This window comes from Eretmochelys imbricata, chromosome 7 (assembly GCF_965152235.1).
Source record: "Eretmochelys imbricata isolate rEreImb1 chromosome 7, rEreImb1.hap1, whole genome shotgun sequence".
NCBI classification, from domain to species: domain Eukaryota; kingdom Metazoa; phylum Chordata; order Testudines; family Cheloniidae; genus Eretmochelys; species Eretmochelys imbricata.
The window spans coordinates 57,135,755-57,154,931 of record NC_135578.1 but is presented as its reverse complement, the minus strand read 5'-3'; the positions used below and the strand labels follow the sequence as shown (position 1 = coordinate 57,154,931).

At 45.0% G+C, this 19,177-nt stretch overlaps 1 pseudogene; it reads left to right on the top strand.

Annotated features, from left to right (window-relative positions):
* The first annotated feature begins 1,516 nt into the window (after positions 1–1,516).
* On the top strand, positions 1,517–17,953 carry LOC144268171 (cytochrome P450 2H2-like; annotated as a pseudogene).
* Positions 17,954–19,177: the final 1,224 nt, after the last annotated feature.

Here is a 19,177-nt window from a genome sequence, read left to right as displayed (position 1 = left end):
GAAGTGATGGAAGCCCCTTTATTTGGGACAGTAAAAATTGCACAGAGAAAGCCCTTGTCAGCACTGCCATCCTGTTCATAGCAAGGGCACTTCAGGCTGAGCGCCTCCATTGATCTAAGCCTCAGGTGAATGGTCAAGGAGGGAGGCAGGACTCTTGGTCACCAGGTCTCAGACCATCTAGGCCTTTAAAGGCCAAAACCAGCCCCTTGAATTCCACCTGGAAGCTCACGCACAGGTAGCTGCTGTGCTGTAGAGTAATTCCTCCAGGAAGTGTACAGGTGCCACACCTTCTTTACCCTCTAGCTACAGTCTCTGTTTTCCTGTGACATCTCCTGCTGGGCCAGAAACAGAGCAGCCCAGGGCAGGGCAGGATGCAGCTACTCACAACAGTGGGAAATCCCACTACTTCATTTCTGTACCTAGTTCTGCCGAAAATAAAGGGTTTATCCTGACACCAGTCTGCCCATCAGTAAGATTCTACAACTGATCTGGTCCTGGAGCACTGGTGCAATATGGTCTCAGCATCAAGGTTCTCTCACTTATCAGGCTAGTGCATTTGACACCAGCTTCAGACTCTGGATAATTTCAAGGTGTAACCCTACTACACTACAGGGTCGCCTTGTATAGGCTGAGTGTATGGCACTCATCAAGGGCTCCTTGAATTCTTCGATACTCCCAACTCCCTGTGTGCCATTTTTCCTTCCCCCTCTATTTCAGGGACTCCCTAAATACTCCCACCTCTCCCTTGTGCAAGTGGCTCTTTGTATCCCCCATTGCCCAATCCCCCCACCATGGTCTTTCAGTTTCTCCCCAAGCCAGGGACTTTATGTGCCCCCTTCAGTCTCCTCCCTCCCCAATTTTCTCTGTAGCACTCTCCCCCACCCCCCATCCAGGGTCCCCAGTTCCTCTCCCCAACCATGGCTGGGGCTCTCTGTGCCCCCATTTACCCAAACCATTGTCCCCCATCCTGGCTCCCATGCCAGGGTCTCTGTGTGGACCCCTATTGCCCCCTTCCACCAAGGCCTTCCCATTCCCCTTCCCTCCACCATTTTTGTTTTTTCTTTCTCCTTCTCTTTGTTCATTTCTTTGTCTTTCAGGGTGCCAGCATCTGAAATCTGCATTGGAAAGATCGGCAGAACTGAGATGAGGGATGTTATGCTGGAAGGTTTTAATAGCTGCCGTCCACTGGTACTTTACTCTGTGGACAGTCATAGAGGTGGCTGAAGCTGTTGGCTTTGCCAACCAAATGCCCAACGGTTTGTGTGTCCACAGTTTAGCCCTTTTGTTTTTTCCAGTTTTCACCAAAATCAATAGACTTCTGGTCACTGAGGCCTAGAACATTCCCTGAACCATTGGAATCTATGGGATGCAGTGTTCAAGAACTAGCATGTTACAGACAGACAGACACACATACAGAAATGCCATTAAGGTGAGCGGCAAAGAGTCTTGTGGCACCTTATAGATTAACAGATGTATTGGAGCATGAGCTTTCATGGGTGAATACCTACTTCGTCGAATGCATGTATCTGACGAAGTGGGTATTCACCCACGAAAGCTCATGCTCCAATACGTCTGTTAGTCTATAAGGTACCACAGAACTCTTTGCCGCTTTTACAAATCCAGATTAACACAGCTACCCCTCTGATAATTAAGATGAGCGTTAGCCCTTGCTTCTCTTGGCACATTATGTTAGTCTGGTCTTGAGATAACAAAAGGTCAGCCCTGAAAGAAATGGAGGGACAGAGTTAAGATTGTTTGGGTGATGTTAGCTTCAGAGTGGGAGACAGTATCCTGGAAAGCAGTTCTTGTGAAAAGCATTTAGGAGTCGCAGTGAACAAACCACAAACACTGAACACAAGCTCCCAATATGACACTGTGACGTAAAGGTCTTGTGTGGTCCTCCAGTGTAGAAACAGGGAAGCAGTGAATAGGAGTAGAGGTATGATTTTGCCTCTGTGTAAGGCATTGGTGAGATTGGCACTGGAATACTGTTTACAGGTCTGGTCACCACCTTTTGAACAATTGGAGAAGAGTCACAAAAATGATTCAATGGCTGAAGAAAATGCCTTACAGTGAGAGCTTTAAACAGCTTATTCTGTTTAACGTCTCAAAATGAAGGCTGAGAGTAGACTAGATTACAAGCAATAAGTACAGTAGAACCCTGTTTATCCAACCCTCCATTATCCGGCTCTCCATATTAACCGAACAACCAGCACACACAGGTGGGTGCTTTATCCTGTGGCTACTAGATGGAACTGCAACCGTGCACTGTCCCATTCTCCTGATTATCCGAATTTTTGATTATCTGATCGGGGCCCGGTCCCTGTTAGATCAGATAAACAGGGTTCTGCTGTACCTTCAAAGGGAGAAAATAGCGGCTATTAAAAGGCTGTTTAATGTAGAGGAGAAGGGCAGAACAAGAACCAATGGCTGGGAGTTGAAGCCAGACAAACCCAAATCAGAATGAGGTATGTTTTTAACAGTGAGGGTGATTAACCACTGGACCAGACTACCAAGTGGTGAATTGTCCATCTCTTGAGGTCTTCACATCGAGATTTGGTGCCTTTCTGGGAGATTTGGTTGTCAAACAAGTTATTGGGCTCAATACATGGTTAACTGGGTGAATGGCCTGTTCTAGACAGGACGTCAGATGAGAAGATCTAGAATCTTCTGCCTTACAACCTATGACTCGATGTTAGCTCTGCATTTCCAAACTTTGAAATCATTGGTTTTCTTTTAAGCTGCACTGTCCCTTCACATCCTGTTTCAATAATTTCTCACAGAACCTGATCCAAATCCCACTGAAATAAATGGGAATATTTCCACTGATTTCCTGGTCACATCATGTCATGCATCTCAGAGTCTTAATGTTTCAGTATGAAATCAAGAGTTGTACAGATTCAGTATAAGGGGGAGGGGAGGGTCACAACATTTTTTTAAAGGTTAACCAAACTCACATTCTTATCCTTCTGTAAGTGGATCTAAGTTAAAACTTATTGGTCTTTGTGCTAAATGTTTACAGCTCAGTGAAAAGTACGGCTCGATTTTCACAATATACTTAGGTTCAGAACAGGTTGTGGTGCTGTATGGACATGAGATTCTGAAGGAAGCTCTGATCAGTCTCGGGGAGGAGTTCAGTGGAAGAGGAAGTATGCCATTATTTGAAAAACGTGCCAAAGAAACAGGTACATTTCAAGTAACGTCAGCACATAGAGCTGATGTTTTCTGTATGGGGAGAATGCAACTGAGAAGAGAAAAGGGAAACAGCTGGAGTTTCATTAATATGGTAGTAAAAATTGGATAAATACTGTTGGTTCCAGGAAAGACCTCAATCCCCATTTCATCACTGGTTCACTGACATGAATGTTTCCTAACATCTCACTAAAGGTTTATGAGAGAAAACGGTCAGGCCAACCTACCCTACAAGGCACAGAATACAGCCAGAAGAGCAGGGCTGGAGAGGCAAAGAGAGTCAGAACAAACCACAAATTCCTATCCCCTTCCTCACCTGTCCTCACTAACTAGGCAGATCCCTTGGCTGGAGAAGGATTATTTTTATTATTGTTTTATTTGGGACCCTTGTTTTTTAAGGTTCTTTAGTTATGAGGGAGTAATAAATATGGAACCAAGATGTCCTTTTCAGGAAGTCTTTTATCTGATTTATGCATTAAGTGAACTATAGTTATATTAGAATCACAGTGACTGTGAAAACAACCTTCAGTGTAGTTACTTGAAAGCAACATTATTAAGGTTGTAAAGTCAAGCACTCAGAATTTAGGGAATGCTAGAATTAAGATATGTCTGTGTAGGTGCATAGGCACTGAGTTAATGGAGTAACTGATAGCAGTAGTGGGTTTTCATCTCACATATGGATAGGCACCAGGATCTGTGAGGTGCTGGTTCACGCCTCGGGAGGACAGAACCTTTGGCGATTTTAGCTGCTAAACTCTAAGAAGTCTCTATTGAGCATGTGTGAAATGTGATTTTTTTCAAAGGCTTGTAACTTGGGCACATTCTGGGAAACGACTGAAAATGAAGTGTCCTATAAACATGAAATGGACAATTAACACCTCTGCAGTGGTGGGATGATGGAGGGTTAGTCAGCAGGGTGTCTTATAAATAGTTGCAATGGGCCAAAAAACCAGTGTCTCTGTTAAATGTGAAACTCTTTTGCAGTCTGTCCCACCTTGTTTTTAGCTTGGACACTCTAATTACCTGCTGCAGACCTGAGGAAGAGTTCTGTGCAGCTCAAAAGCTTATCCTTCCACCAACACAGGTTGCTCCAATAGAAGATATGACCTCACCTACCTTGTCTCTCTGATATCCGGGGTCCCACATGGCAATAGCAATACTGCCATCAGTATTTGCAATGTAGCTGTAATGTCGTCTCCCTACTAGAACACAGACACAATATCAGTTAAGTTGAAATGGAACCTTTGACTCACCAATGTTTGGGTATTTTTCAAAGAGGCAAACTGAGTCTGGCCCTCCCTCCTTTCATTCCTGTTCTCTTCCTGTTTCCAGGTATTGTTTTCAGCAGTGGGGAACGATGGAAGCAGCTCCACTGATTTGCCCTGGCTAATCTGAGAAATTTTGGGATGGGGAAGAAAAGCATTGAGGAGCGTATCCAGGAAGAAACCCGTTTTCTGGTGGAAAGACTCAGAAACACACACGGTGGGGATTGTTTCATGTCTGCTGGAAATTGAGGAGTCAAAGACTCTTATCTTTCTTTCTGTTTTTCATTATATTAATTATTTGGTTCAAACGTCTAATAACTCAAGCCATTAACTGCATATATAACAACCTGTGTTAATGTAATGGGAAAGGATGTGTGAAAAGTTCCAGAGATGACCATTTCTGGCTGTTTCTTTCTCACATTTTCTCCCCTCTGATCTGTGACCAATGAGCAAATTGAAAATGTTTGTCTAGAGTTTGTAGACCCTAACACAGTGAACCATATTAGAGCGGGTTAGTTCCAGTGTGCTGGGTTAAGAAGACACCCATGCCTACAGTTTGCTGCTTCTCATTTGCTCTTGGCTAGATGTCTGATACATATTTGGCACCTACCTTTGATAGCGATGGGCTCCATCGGAATGTTTGTAATCACTGTGTACATTTACAGTGCTTCATAACTGACACTCATTCTCTCTTACCGTATTCCTCTCCATTCCTTGTGGAACATAGGGCCTTCCCCAGTGCCTTCCATCTTTGCCAATCTCCTACTGCAGTCTTAGCGTCTTCCAATGTCAATTTGATAACTAACAATTGTGCATTTTCAACTTACTCATGGTCTACCTATTGCCTCTTGCCAAGAGGGTTCCAGTCCAATGCCTGTCTTATGATGATATTCAGGTCTTTTGTCCATATATGTTGTAGTCATCTCCAGTTTCATTCCTGTCCCATCAGTTTTTGTTTCATCTTCCTCCAGAGTTCTTCATTTGTGATTTTTTTTTAACCCATCTGATATTGAGAATTTGTCAAAAGGCAGTTGTTTATGAGAACTTGGAGTATAGATAATGAGGTTTCAGTATGACTCTAAGTTTCAGCACGATATAGTAAGACTGCCTTTACAATGGTGCTAAATAGTAATGATGCTAAAAAACACAAGTGATGACTCAGGCAGAGCCCTCTGAGCAGGATCTTCTTGTGAAAGGGTTGGGATTCTTTCTGTTAAATGGGCCTCAAGTCAGACAGGCAGGTGTCACTCAGAGAGGCACTGTTGGCCCCTGGTCAGACCAGAGTGTGCAAGGCAGAGAGCAGCAGAGCAGACAGTGAAAACTGATTGCCAAGAAAAAAAAGTGGCACGTGTTTAATTTAGCATGTGAGAGGTAAGAGGGGGGATTGGGGCAGCCCTAACCCACCCTCCTCAGGGAATATTACAATGAGCCCCACCTTGCCCTGGGGTAGAAAATCCACCTCATCCCTGTGCTGTCAGTGACTCTGATGCTGAGGGTGAAAACACAGAATTAAAACTGACTCTTTTTGAGTTTTGTTTTGCTCCAGGGCGGCCCTTTGACCCCACCCTCTTCCTCACCCACGCTGTCTCCAACGTCATCTGCTCCATCATCTCTGGGGACCGGTTTGACTATGAAGATAAGAAGTTTGTGACATTAATAAATCTTATAGAGGAAAATGGCAAGCTCCAGTGCTCTCCCTGGACAGCGGTATGTTCAAGTGTTTATTCTATTCTTCTCCTTTGTACTGGGAGAGGGGACAGAGATTTCTTTCTTTAACTATTAATTTTCACTAAATAATTGTTATTTCAGATTCCCATAATGGTCTCCTTCTCCTTGTTAAGCTGCTGCTGCTACCAAACCCAGCCTCAAACTTGTTTCTATGTATTGTTTAAATTCCCACACAAAACACTTTGTTAGGTCAGAATTAAGTTTGCTCGACGACATTCTCTATCTACACAATTGGTAAAAAATCAAGGAAATCACCAATAAAAACACTGATATCAACATCAACATCAAAACATTCCCTAGGACTTCTGCAATGTGCTAGGTTAATGTGATCACATTCCTCACCTCCAAAGCAAACTTCCTTTCACTTCCAGTTCACAGCCAGCCAGCCACCACGCACTCACCCCATCCCTGCAAACCTCACGAAATGCACAATGAAGGGCCAGACTCTCTGCTGGCATAGTTCAGTCAAAAGAAATAGAGTTACACCAGCAGGTAATTTGGCCCTTTAACTGCTACCTCAGGAAGTCTAAAGTGTAGTGTCCTTTTAAAATCTATAATGGTTTATAACTGCCTAAGAAAATCTGTGGTTAGAGCTAAGTTTGGGGAGTTGTTTGTTTTTTCAAGAAAAGGATGTGTGTTATGTTGGAAAAAATGGCATGTATCTTAGTTGCTATAACTGAATGGCACTGGGATTTTTGTGATGAATTTGTATATGTTCGATAGTCTGACTTAGTGGAGTTTGCAACGTTCTGTTGAATCCATTTTGATAGAAGGTGCCTCAGAAGTATTGTATTGTACTGCTGTAGTTGAGTCATTTGAGTGCACACTATGATTATCTGTTGTGTCCAGATAAATCAACCTGTGTTTTTCTTTCAACCTTTATAGTTGTACAATTTTTTCCCAACTCTCGTGGATTACATGCCTGGGCCTCCCTGGGGAATATTTAAAAATGTTGGGGCATTCAGAAGATATTTTCTGGAAAGACTGAAGATGCACAGCTGTGCATATCTATCTATCAGTGTTACAGTGGGTGGACAATTTATGAGTTTACCCGGTATAAGCTTTATGCAGAGTAAAACGGATTTATTTGGGGTTTGGATCCTATTGGGAGCTGCCTGTCTGGGTGCTGGAGACAGGTGACTTGCTGAGCCGTTTTTGGTTAAAGTCTGCAGCTTTGGGGGTGTAGACCAGACCTGGGCCTTTGTTGCAGCAGGCTAGCATGTCTTCCTCAACAAGGCAGGGTTCTGGAGTCCCAAGCTGGCAGTGGAAAACGGGCTCAGAGGTAATTCCAGCATGTCAGGTGACAGCATCAAGGGGGGGTCTCTGTGACCGAACCCATCACACACTATAAAATATGTTTTCTAATCTTTTATTCATTTGAGTTGTGGCACCAGAACTGGACACAGTATTCCAGCAGCGGTCTCACCAGTACCAAATACAGAGGTAAAATAAACTTGCTACTCTAACAAGGGCTCTGAGACGAAAAGTGCCTTGCCCAAAGTGCCTTGCCCAAAGGCACTCAGTGTATCACTGGCACGGAGGTACAAAGGGTGTACAAAGGGTACAAACCTCAGCCTGGTCCAGTCCACACAAGAGATCCACTTCCTGGACACTACAGTGCTAATAAACAATGGTCACATAAACACCACCCTATACCGGAAACCTACTGACCGCTATTCCTACCTGCATGCCTCCAGCTTTCACCCTGACCACACCACACGATCCATCGTCTACAGCCAAGCTCTGCGATACAACCGCATTTGCTCCAACCCCTCAGACAGAGACAAACACCTACAAGATCTCTGTCAAGCTTTCTTACAACTACAATACCCACCTGCAGAAGTAAAAAAACAGATTGATAGAGCCAGAAGAGTTCCCAGAAGTTACCTACTACAGGACAGGCCTAACAAAGAAAATAACAGAACGCCACTAGCCGTCACCTTCAGCCCCCAACTAAAACCCCTCCAATGCATTATTAAGGATCTACAACCTATCCTAAAGGATGACCCAACACTCTCACAAATCTTGGGAGACAGGCCAGTCCTTGCCTACAGACAGCCCCGCAACCTGAAGCAAATACTCACCAACAACCACATACCACACAACAGAACCACTAACCCAGGAACTTATCCTTGCAACAAAGCCCGTTGCCAATTGTGCCCACATATCTATTCAGGGGACACCATCACAGGGCCTAATAACATCAGCCACACTATCAGAGGCTCGTTCACCTGCACATCCACCAATGTGATATATGCCATCATGTGCCAGCAATGCCCCTCTGCCATGTACATTGGTCAAACTGGACAGTCTCTATGTAAAAGAATAAATGGACACAAATCAGATGTCAAGAATTATAACATTCATAAACCAGTCGGAGAACACTTCAATCTCTCTGGTCACGCAATCACAGACATGAAGGTCGCTATCTTAAAACAAAAAAACTTCAAATCCAGACTCCAGCGAGAAACTGCTGAATTGGAATTCATTTGCAAATTGGATACTATTAATTTAGGCTTAAATAGAGACTGGGAGTGGCTAAGTCATTATGCAAGGTAGCCTATTTCCTCTTGTTTTTTCCTACCCCCCCCCTCGATGTTCTGGTTTAACTTGGATTTAAACTTGGAGAGTGGTCAGTTTGGATGAGCTATTACCAGCAGGAGAGTGAGTTTGTGTGTGTATGGGGGTGGGTTTTTGGAGGGGGGTGAGGGAGTGAGAGAACCTGGATTTGTGCAGGAAATGGCCTAACTTGATTATCATGCACATTGTGTAAAGAGTTGTCACTTTGGATGGGCTATCACCAGCAGGAGAGTGAATTTGTGTGCGGGGGTGGAGGGTGAGAAAACGTGGATTTGTGCTGGAAATGGCCTAACCTGATGATCACTTTAGATAAGCTATTACCAGCAGGACAGTGGGGTGGGAGGAGGTATTGTTTCATATTCTCTGTGTATATATAAAGTCTGCTGCAGTTTCCACGGTATGCATCCGATGAAGTGAGCTGTAGCTCACGAAAGCTCATGCTCAAATAAATTGGTTAGTCTCTAAGGTGCCACAAGTACTCCTTTTCTTTTTGCGAATACAGACTAACACGGCTGTTACTCTGAAACCTGTCATTATGCAAGGCACTGCATTTAGCCTTATGGAGTGGAAATCTATCAACTGCATGAAAAAACTTGCACAGATACAGACAGACATCATCTTCCTTTCCAAATGCAAACAGATGGACATCGTACCAAAAGGACTGAAGGTAAAAAATCCATTACAATCTACATACCACACAGACTATGCTGACAGCTTGTGCCACACGCTCTCAAAGAAACTGCGGAATCACCTGATCAACATCCTCTACAGCAAACAGGGAAAGATTAAGAATGAGCTCTCAAAAATGGATACTCTCATAAAAAAACAACCTTCCACACAAACTTCCTCGTGGCTGGATTTTACTAAAACTAGACAAGCCATTTACAATGCATACTTTGCTTCTCTACAAAAGAAAAAGGACACTAAACTTTCTAAGCAGGGATAGGTGGTAAATAAGACAAGGGTTTGTTTATTGGCTAAGGTTTTCGATGCACGAGGGCAACATGCTTTGCTAAAAAGTATATAACCTTTGTATAATCTGTATTCAGGGTCCCCTCCTGGCTAGCAGGGGGGCACCACGCTCGAGCGTAATAAACTTAGTGTCTTTTGGGAACTCTGCAGTTGTGGACTTTGTTTCTGTGCCTCAGCCTAGATTCGAACTGTGCGTGACCTATCAGGTATAATTCGCAGCACTGGTGTGCGTGTCCTATCAGGTATAATTCTCAGCATTTGTGTGCGTGTCCTACCAGGTGTAATTCGTAGCATTTGTGTGCGTGTCCTACAAGGTATAATTCGCAGCAGTTGTGTGCGTGTCCTCTCAGGTGTAATTCGTAACACTAATATATAACCTACATCTCCCTTGCTGTAGATTAAGCCCATCACTAATTGTCCTACCTTCAGGGGACAAGGAGAACAACTGATTCCTGTCCTCTTTATAACAGCCCTTCACATATTTGAAGACTGTAATTAGGTCCCCCCTCAGTCATCTTTTCTCAAGACTAGACATGCCCATAGGTCAGGTTTTCTACATCTTTGATCATTTTTGTTGCTCTCCTCAAGACTCTCTCAAATTTATCCACATCTTTCCTAAAGTGTGATGCCCAGAACTGGACAGGGTACTCCAGCTGAGACCTTACCAGTGCTGAGCAGAGCAAGACAATTACCTCCTGTGTCTTATATACAACACTCCAATTAATACACTTCACGCTGTGGTTAGCTTTTTTTGCAACTGCATCACATGGTTGACGTATATTTAACGGTTATATCCACTATAACCCCCCAATCCTTTTCAGTAGAATTACTGCTTAGCCATTTTATAGTTTTGCATTATAGTTGTGCAAATATTATAAGCATACTCTCCACTCCATTATCCAAGTCATTAATGAAAATATTGACTAGTACTGGTCTCAGGAAAGACCTTGTAGGACCCCATTAGATACATCTTCCCAGTCTGAAAGAAAACTATTGATCGCTACTCTTTGAGTAAGTTTTTTCAACCAGTTGTGCACCCACCTTATAGTAATTTCATCTAGACCAGTGGTTCTCAAATCCAGTCCGCCGCTTGTTCAGGGAAAGCCCCTGGCAGGCCGGACCAGTTTGTTTACCTGCCGCATCTGCAGGTTCGGCTGATCGCAGCTCCCACTGGCCACGGTTTGCCGCTCCAGGCCAATGGGGGCTGTGGGAAGCGGCACAGGCCAAGGGACTTGCTGGCCACCCTTCCCGGAGCCCCCATTGGCCTGGAGCGGTGAACTGCGGCCAGTGGGAGCCGCGATCAGCTGAACCTGCGGACGTGGCAGGTAAACAAACCGGTCCGGCCCACCAGGGGCTTTCCCTGAACAAGCGAAGGTCCGGCTTTGAGAACCACTGATCTAGACCACATTTCCCTTGTTTGCTAATGATCTCGCTTCTCTAGGCCAGTAACCCTGTTAAAGAAGGAAATCGGGATGGTTTGGCTTGATTTGCTCTTGACAAATCCATGCTGGCTCTTCCTCATAACCCTATTATCTTCAAGGTGCTTACAAATTGATTGTTTCCTAATTTGTTCCAGTATCTTTCCAGGCTGACTGGTCTACAATTCCCCTGGTCCTATTTGTTCCTCTTGTTAAAGCTGGGTACCATGTTTTTCCATCTGCAGTCTTCTGGGACCTCACCCATCCTTCGTGAGCTCTTGAAGATAATTGCTAACAGTTCTGAGATTGCTTTCATACCTTCCTGAACTCAGAGATAGCCATTATCCTCCATGTACTTGCCCTGAATTACTCTGTGCATCTAATTTTAATCCTGAGATTTTGCTTCCATAATAAGTATTTAAAATGTGCTACAGAGAAAGATCTCCAGGATCAACTCAAAATTACTTTTTCATTGTAGGGAAAGGAATTTGCATGGGAGTGGGTCTGGCTCAGATGGAGCTATTTTTGGTACTGACAATGATTTTGCAGAACTTTACCTTGAAACCTCTCGTTGACCCCAAAGACATTGATATAATGCCAGTGATGAGTTTTGCGTCAATTGCACCAAAATCATACCAGTTCTGTGTTCTTCCTTAATAAAGGTTATCCCAATACCCCAAACCTGTGCATGAATTTGATTTTTTTTTTTTTTTGGACTCACATACACAGTGAGAGAAATGAACTTATTGTCTTGAAACAGATAAGTTACTAGTTTTTTATGTAACTCGGATTTAACAAAATTAAGTATAATATCAAAAATTAACCCTACAATTGACTCAAAAAGCCATGTACAATAATCGTGTAGTGTTCTCAGACAGGCTCAGGTGTGAAGAGAAGCTGGGTATGTTTTCACTTCATTTGTGATGTAGCTGACAACTATGGAAACTTCTTTAGGCAGCCGTAAGGCTTCTTAATTGACAAGGAGTTAGTAACTGTGTCCAGCCCTTGAGCTCTGACCAGCCAATGAGAATAAATTGTGATGATGTAATGCTTTTGGCTTGGCATCTTGCATTGATAGGCAGCGTGTCTGTAGCTTCAGACTGAACTAGAGTTCTCCCTCCCCTACTCGTTCATGCAAGTTAAACTAAGCACAGTGTTAATAAAGTTGCTTCTCATCAATTTTCTAACTCACCTCAAGACTTCTATATATTGACATATGTATGTAGCTTTATGATACATATTCCAGGCTTGGGACCAAGCTGGGAGGTAGAGAAAGCAAGAGAAGATGTATGATCATTGTGACAAAGTTCCTCCTCTGCCTTGGTGGGTCCTGTCCTTATTGGCGGATTTTCTCACCTCAGAGGTTCATGGCAGCCCTCAGTCTGGCCACTTTCATAGCTCAAATCTGCCATTCACTCAGTTAGCCTCATCACTGGCCAGCATGGGGAAAGGAAGAAGAACAATCCCCGCAGTCTCTGCTGATCCACCTAGTGGATCGGGGAACAGGCCAGAGACCTTTCCCTCTGGTGGAACCCACAGTCCAGTTCAACTCCTCCGGTATCAAGTAGGGAGTTGGAGGGATGGGGGGAATGTGGGCCAGCCCTCTACTCCAAGTTCCAGCCCAGGGTCCTGTGGATTGCAGCTGTTTACAGTGGCTCCTGTAACAGCTGTGTGACAGCTACAACTCCCTGGGCTACTTCCCCATGGCCTCCTCCCAGCACCTTCTTTATTCTCACCACAGGCCTTTCCTCCTGATGTCTTATGATGCTTATACTTCTCAGTCTACCAGTAGTACGCCTTCTCACTCTCAGCTTCTTGCACCTCTTGCTCCCAGCTCCTTGCACACGCACCACAAACTGAAGTGAGTTCCTTTTAAACCCAGGTGCCCTGATTAGCCTGCCTTAATTGATTCTAGCAGCTTCTTGATTGGCTGCAGGTATTCTAATCAGCCTGTCTGCCTTAATTGTTTCCAGAAAGTTCCTGATTGTTCTGGAACCTTCCCTGTTACCTTACCCAGGGAAAAGGAACCTACTTAACCTGGGGCTAATATATCTGCCTTCTATTACTCTCCTGTAGCCATCTGGCCCGACCCTATCACATCATGTATCATCAAACTGTTAAATTGCCTTTACACCAAGGAGCATGGTATATACATCACCCTGAGAAGATAGGTTAGAACATCCCCATGTGCTTCTTTGTTCTCTGTCTTCCTCCTCTTCTCTTTTCTTCTCCTCTTCCCATCTCTTGGCATCACGCCAGCCGCTCTGCTGCCCCTGTACCTGAAGGGACTGTCTTCATTCATCAAGTGCTCTCTCTGCTCCAGCAAATCCTGCCTTGAAACCCAACCCTTCTCTCTGCTTTGGGTCATCAGTGATCCCCCACCTCCTCCTAGTTCCCAGGTTTGGCAGTGTGACATGTCACACTGGTGACACAAGGTCCCCCAGACAGTTGGAGAAACAGTTAGGAGGCAGGACTTTATGGATCTTTCTTCCTTTAATAAAATGCAGGTCTACACTACACACTTACTTTGGTATATCTATGTCGCTCAGGGGTGTGAAAAATCCACATCCTGGTGCAACGTAGTTATACCGACCTTAACCCCTTGTGTAGGCAGCGCTACATAGCTTCTGCCTCCCACAGAGGTGGAGTTATTAAGCCAATGCAAGAGCTCTCTCCCGTCAGCTTAGAGTATCTTCACCAGAAGCGCTACTGTGGCGGAGCTGCATCAGTGGTGCTATCTGCCAGGTGGGCTGCTGAGCAGCCAGCGATACAGGGGGCCCAGGCTACAGATGAGTCTTGGAGCCCAGGAAGCCCCGTATCCCCAGCAGATCACCAGGCAGATATGCTGAAATCCACATGTTCCTATGAAGTGCTTCACTTTTTGTGAATATGCATGGATGAGACATTGGATGGTGTTTGGAGGGGGGAGCACCCAATACAAAAAGGGCTAAATGATGCAGCTTACTCAGGGCCAAGTTCTTATAGGCTTACGCATGTTGAGTAGGCCTTAAATAACATGGCTGGGCCAGTCAGGGATTGTGGTAGGCACCACCAGTAAGAGAATCTGTGAGCGGGACACCTAATGTTGATTGAGGCTGCTGTGCATGGCAGTGTGGACACAGAAGCCACCCAGCAGTCAGCAGATCTGGGTTACAGACCCAGGGACCCTTGCACTTGAATTCCAGGAAGCCTGTTTCCTGGCAGCTCACCAGGCAGATATGTGGAAATCAACATGTTCCTGTGAAGCACTTCACCTTTCATGAATTGGCATTTTCTGCTGCCTCTCACCTCCTGCAGGACCTCAGAACAAGTGTGTATATTCTGGGTGTGTAATGCAACCTCTCCTCCTTTGTTCCCTGCCTGTCCTTCCTGGACAAGCCACACCCCTCTACACCAGTGTTCCTGTCATGAGATTTGTCCCACCAAGTCTCAGTGATGCCAGTTAAGTCATTACTTAGTTTTTATATTAACACTTCCAGTTCTTCCTTTCATTCCCAGTTCTCCGGACATTTATGTGTAGATACCTAAGTATTGAGCAGATTCCCCCCACTATTTCCCCACTTGTTGCTCTTGTCACCCTATTGTAATCCCCTTCCTCCAGCATCTAGCCCTCCGCTAATGTCGCCTTTTTTATACTTACCTGTACGCTTTGTCACCTGCCCCCTTTGAACATAATTTAAAGCCCTCCTCACTAGGTTAGTGAGTTAGTGGGCAGAGATGCCTTTCCTCTTCTTGGTTAGCTGGAGCCCATCTCTTTTCAGCAGACCTTCTTCCTAGCCAGAATCCTGTAGTGGAGGAAGTCAAAGCTCTCCTGTCAACACCATCTGCTCAGCCATGTATTCATCTCCAGGACGCATGTCCCTGTCTCAGGAGAAGCTGGAGAGCAAGGGAATTTGGGAGCCTGGTTTCCATGGAGCCATAACCATAGGAGCCCTGCTGCTGCAGCAATCCTCCAAGTGGACTGACAAGGATCTGGAAACCCTGGCTGCCAAGCTCCTTGCCAGGGAGGCTGCTGAGGAGCCAGGGATACTGGGAGCCCAGGCTACTAAGGGGTCTGGGAGCCCAGGAGCTCTGGCAGCTTGCCAGACAGATTGTTTAGGAGCCAGGTGGGCGGGTGAGCTGGCAGGGAACTTGGCAGAGATGCCACAATTGACACGTTTCTGAAATGTTTCACTGTTGATTAATTGGCATTTTCTGATAGAATAACCTTCTGTTAGAAAATTTGCAACTAGCTCTAACTATGGTGTCATGGGGTGGCCACCCCATAGAAATTCTGAGTGGGGATCTGTGGACTAGGAAGGGCATATTAACGTAAAATGCTGCACCTGGAGGGGAACCAGGAAGTCATAAGGCCTAATAGCAGGTGAAGCCAGTGAGAGCACGAAGGGGCTGCAGTGAGGAGGGCTGAAGTCACTCCCTAGAGGGAAAGGGCATTGGCCAGGATCAAGGAGGAAATCCAGGGGGACAGTAATCCTGCCCTGGACTGGGGAGTCTGGCAAGAGGCCTAGAGAGGTGAAGTAGCCTCATGGAGGAACATGGAGGAAGCTCTGGTAGTAAACTCAGAAATAAGCAACGGGATAAGAAGGAGTTCAAGGAAACAATAACTGGAGGTGACACTGAGCAGACCAAGCTTGCTAGTCATAGGGTCCGGGGGCTGGAACTTGGCGTAGCAGGCAGGCCCAGTTTCCCCTACCAGCCACTGGCAAAGTGGTGCAGGACCTGGAGTTGGAACAGAAGACTGCCTGAGATGGCATAGGGACAGCTTGTCTGGGGGGACTTTGTCACACTGGAAGAGGAGGACAATGTAGCGACCTATCTGGAGGGCTGAGTCATGAAGAGGGAGCATCCTGAGTCAGAGAAAAGGGGGAGAGGTCCAGAGCATAAGCAACTGACAAAAGGCAGTGCCAGATAGGGTGAGAACTAATTCCAGTGCTTAATAGGTAATGAAAGAGGTGCCAGGGCTCAAGCAATTGGGTGCTGAGGCTCAAGCAATTTTTTTACTTTCATAACTGACACACCAAGGCCAAAGGTGTCGGGGCTATGAACTGCCTAGTGTAGACTGGCCCTGGCAAGCCCTGGCACAAAGTAAGTACTGACTAATTCTTAGACAGCCACAAGGAGGTGCACTTCATTGAGTGGACTCCTTTATATGGCTTTTTAGCCATAAAATATACTGTTTCCATGTGAATTGTTGTAGGTGCTGCATGGCCCCAGTATCTGTTTAACTATATCCTGTTGTTGTTAAGTCCTGAAGGCCGGAATGTCATTGCCTTGGTATCGCTGTTCAGGCTGCTCCACGCTTCTGTTCAGGAGGCATCAATGTTACTAGTATTAGCAGATAGTGCAGCAAGTTAATTTAGCCGACCTCAACGTTACTCATAAAGAAAGACCTCAGGCACTGTTTGGTGACAAAGGCCCTTGGCCAGGTTTATTGCCCTGAAAGCACAGTCCTAGCACCCTGGTTACAGGTTCACAAACACATGAGTGTCCAGAGGCAAGGAGTGGCTCAGTCAGCAGTGGGACTTTCTGCTGTCCCCGAGGTCACATACAGGGTCAAGGTGAGGTACCCCAACATTTATAGACTGAGACAAACAACTGGGATACACAACTTATGTACCACCTTACGTATTTCATGACATCTGTTTGTTCCTGATATTTTGGACAAATCATCCATCTTCATTGTTCTGTCAAACCATCTGATCTTCTACTAGATTGAGGTGTATCTGTACTAGCCTTTTGAAAAGTATTTACATAAATATCAAGTATGGTGTTATTTTGCCAAGGCCAGGCCTGCTCTGGTTCACAGCCTTTTGTTAAGGCCTTATGTCTTGCACCAGGCCCAGTGCTCCAGGCTCTCTCTCTCTCTACTACAAATATCATCATCATAGCAATATCAGAATATGATATCCATTATTTAGAAAAATACTTTAATGCATACTCCAATCGTGTTCTTCTGTCTCTGGACCATTCCATCTGCTTTCATGTCTGTCCTGCTGTTTTTTTCCTCCCTCTTTTCTGAACATCCTTGTACTCCTTGGTGTGGCTGACCTCCAGAGGTTTCTTGGGGACCTGTAGCTGCAGTGCCTTTATTCCCATTCCATCTGTTGTTCCTGAATGATTCATCTTTTCTCATTTCCCCTCCCTCACCCACCCATGTCATAGATTCTAGTCTGACCTCCTGCATAACACACACCACACAACTTTCCCCAAAATAATTCCAAGAGCAGATTGTTTAGAGCATGAGAACTGGACACAATATTCTTGCAGCAGTTACACTAGTGCCAAATGCAGAGGTAACATACACTCTCTGCTCCTACTTGAGATTCCCCAGGTCAGCGAGTCTTCACCATGGGGTGTTCCCTGATTTCTTGCAAACAGTGGCCAGACAGATATTTGCTGTGTGCCTTAGCTTAGGGTCATCCCCTAAGAAGAGTTCCGCAGACTTCTCTGCCTCCAAGCCAGACATGCAATAGACTCCAGAGCTTTCACAGGATTTTTAACTAAATTTCCTTCAGTTATCTCATTGGCTTGGAAGATTTTTCTCCTCAACACTGCTTAAAAACCCACCTATTTTGGCTTTCTGAGGCGAGTCTGAAGGACAGCACCTCTGCTCCCCACCGCCCTCAGACATGGCAGACTCAGGCAGCAGGCCACAGAAACTCAGCTTCCAGCCAGCTTGTGAGCAAGGTCCACACCGAGACAGTGGAGCAGGCTGAAGCAGAGCCAACTTCTGGTCAGCAGCTAGGCAACATCCACACTGAGACAGTTGAGAAGGCCTCATGGACTCTCCTTTCATAGAGACCTGAATCACTGGCATGGAATTAGAGGTAAGTCTTTCAAATGAGTTGTGAGGTGCTTGCTGGTTAAGCGGGGGAGCAGAGAGGATGTGCATGGGGGGTTGGGAGTTGCTTAGAGTTCTCATGCTCTTCTTCCTATTTCCATTCAATTACAGGAAAACGCACCTCTTTCAAGCTCGTTTAGATTCAAAGTTGGTTGCTGTCACGCTTTCATTGGCTCAGTACCTTCCCAGTACCTTAGGAGTCTCTTCATCTTATGACATACATAGTTTGTTAAGGCATATGTGCATTAGAGTTGTAATTCTTTCTCTACAATTATATTTCCTTTGTCATTGTGGTGGGAGATGCTCAGAACATCTGTAAGTTTAGACTTACACTTAGTAGTTTTACACTCTTCGTTTTATTCAACCTGTTTTCTGTGCTGTTCCTTCAATTTTATTAGAATTCTACCAGAAATGAAATTCTGTTTTCAAAAGTGCATGCTGTTCTTTACAATTAAAGTTTAGATTTCTCAAAACACTTTTAAAATTAAATAATTATTAGAAAGTCTTTAGCCTATATTGTTTTGAGAAGTTGTGGATTCTTCATACACATTTTTGAAGGAATGATTCTTCTTGACTTTCTGAGCTGAGTAAAGGGGTTGCTTGAGCACTCCCAGCAATTAATTAATTAATTCACTATAACATGATATTCTCCAAACAGCTAGGGCAAACACATTTTATGGAACACCCAATTCAAACCAGCCCAGAGGTAAAACTAGAACATGTGATTCTTGCATTCCTTAGCAGCTCCATGAATTAGTAGATACAGGTCTTGTTAGACCTTGGCAACACTGGGGAGTCAACAACCACGTGGTGTAGTCCAGGGATTCAGGGTCCCAATCCAAACCCAATGGGACCACTCAGGTTTGCATGGACTTCACGAAGCTTAACTCAGAATCACAATTTGATGGCTACCTCATGCCATGCATCAACAAACTCCTTGCACAACTTGAAAAGACTAAATGCATTACCACACTTGACTTAATGAAATGTTACTGGCAGATACCCCTAGCTCCCAGTTCCAAAGAAAAGACAGCATGTGCCCCCCCTCTTGGACTTTTTCAATATATGACTATGCCTATTGGGCTGCACTGGTCCCTGACCACATTCCAGAGGCTTAGGGACCAAGTCCTACCCCACCACAGCCGGTTTGCAGCACCCTATTTGGATGATGTAGTTATTTT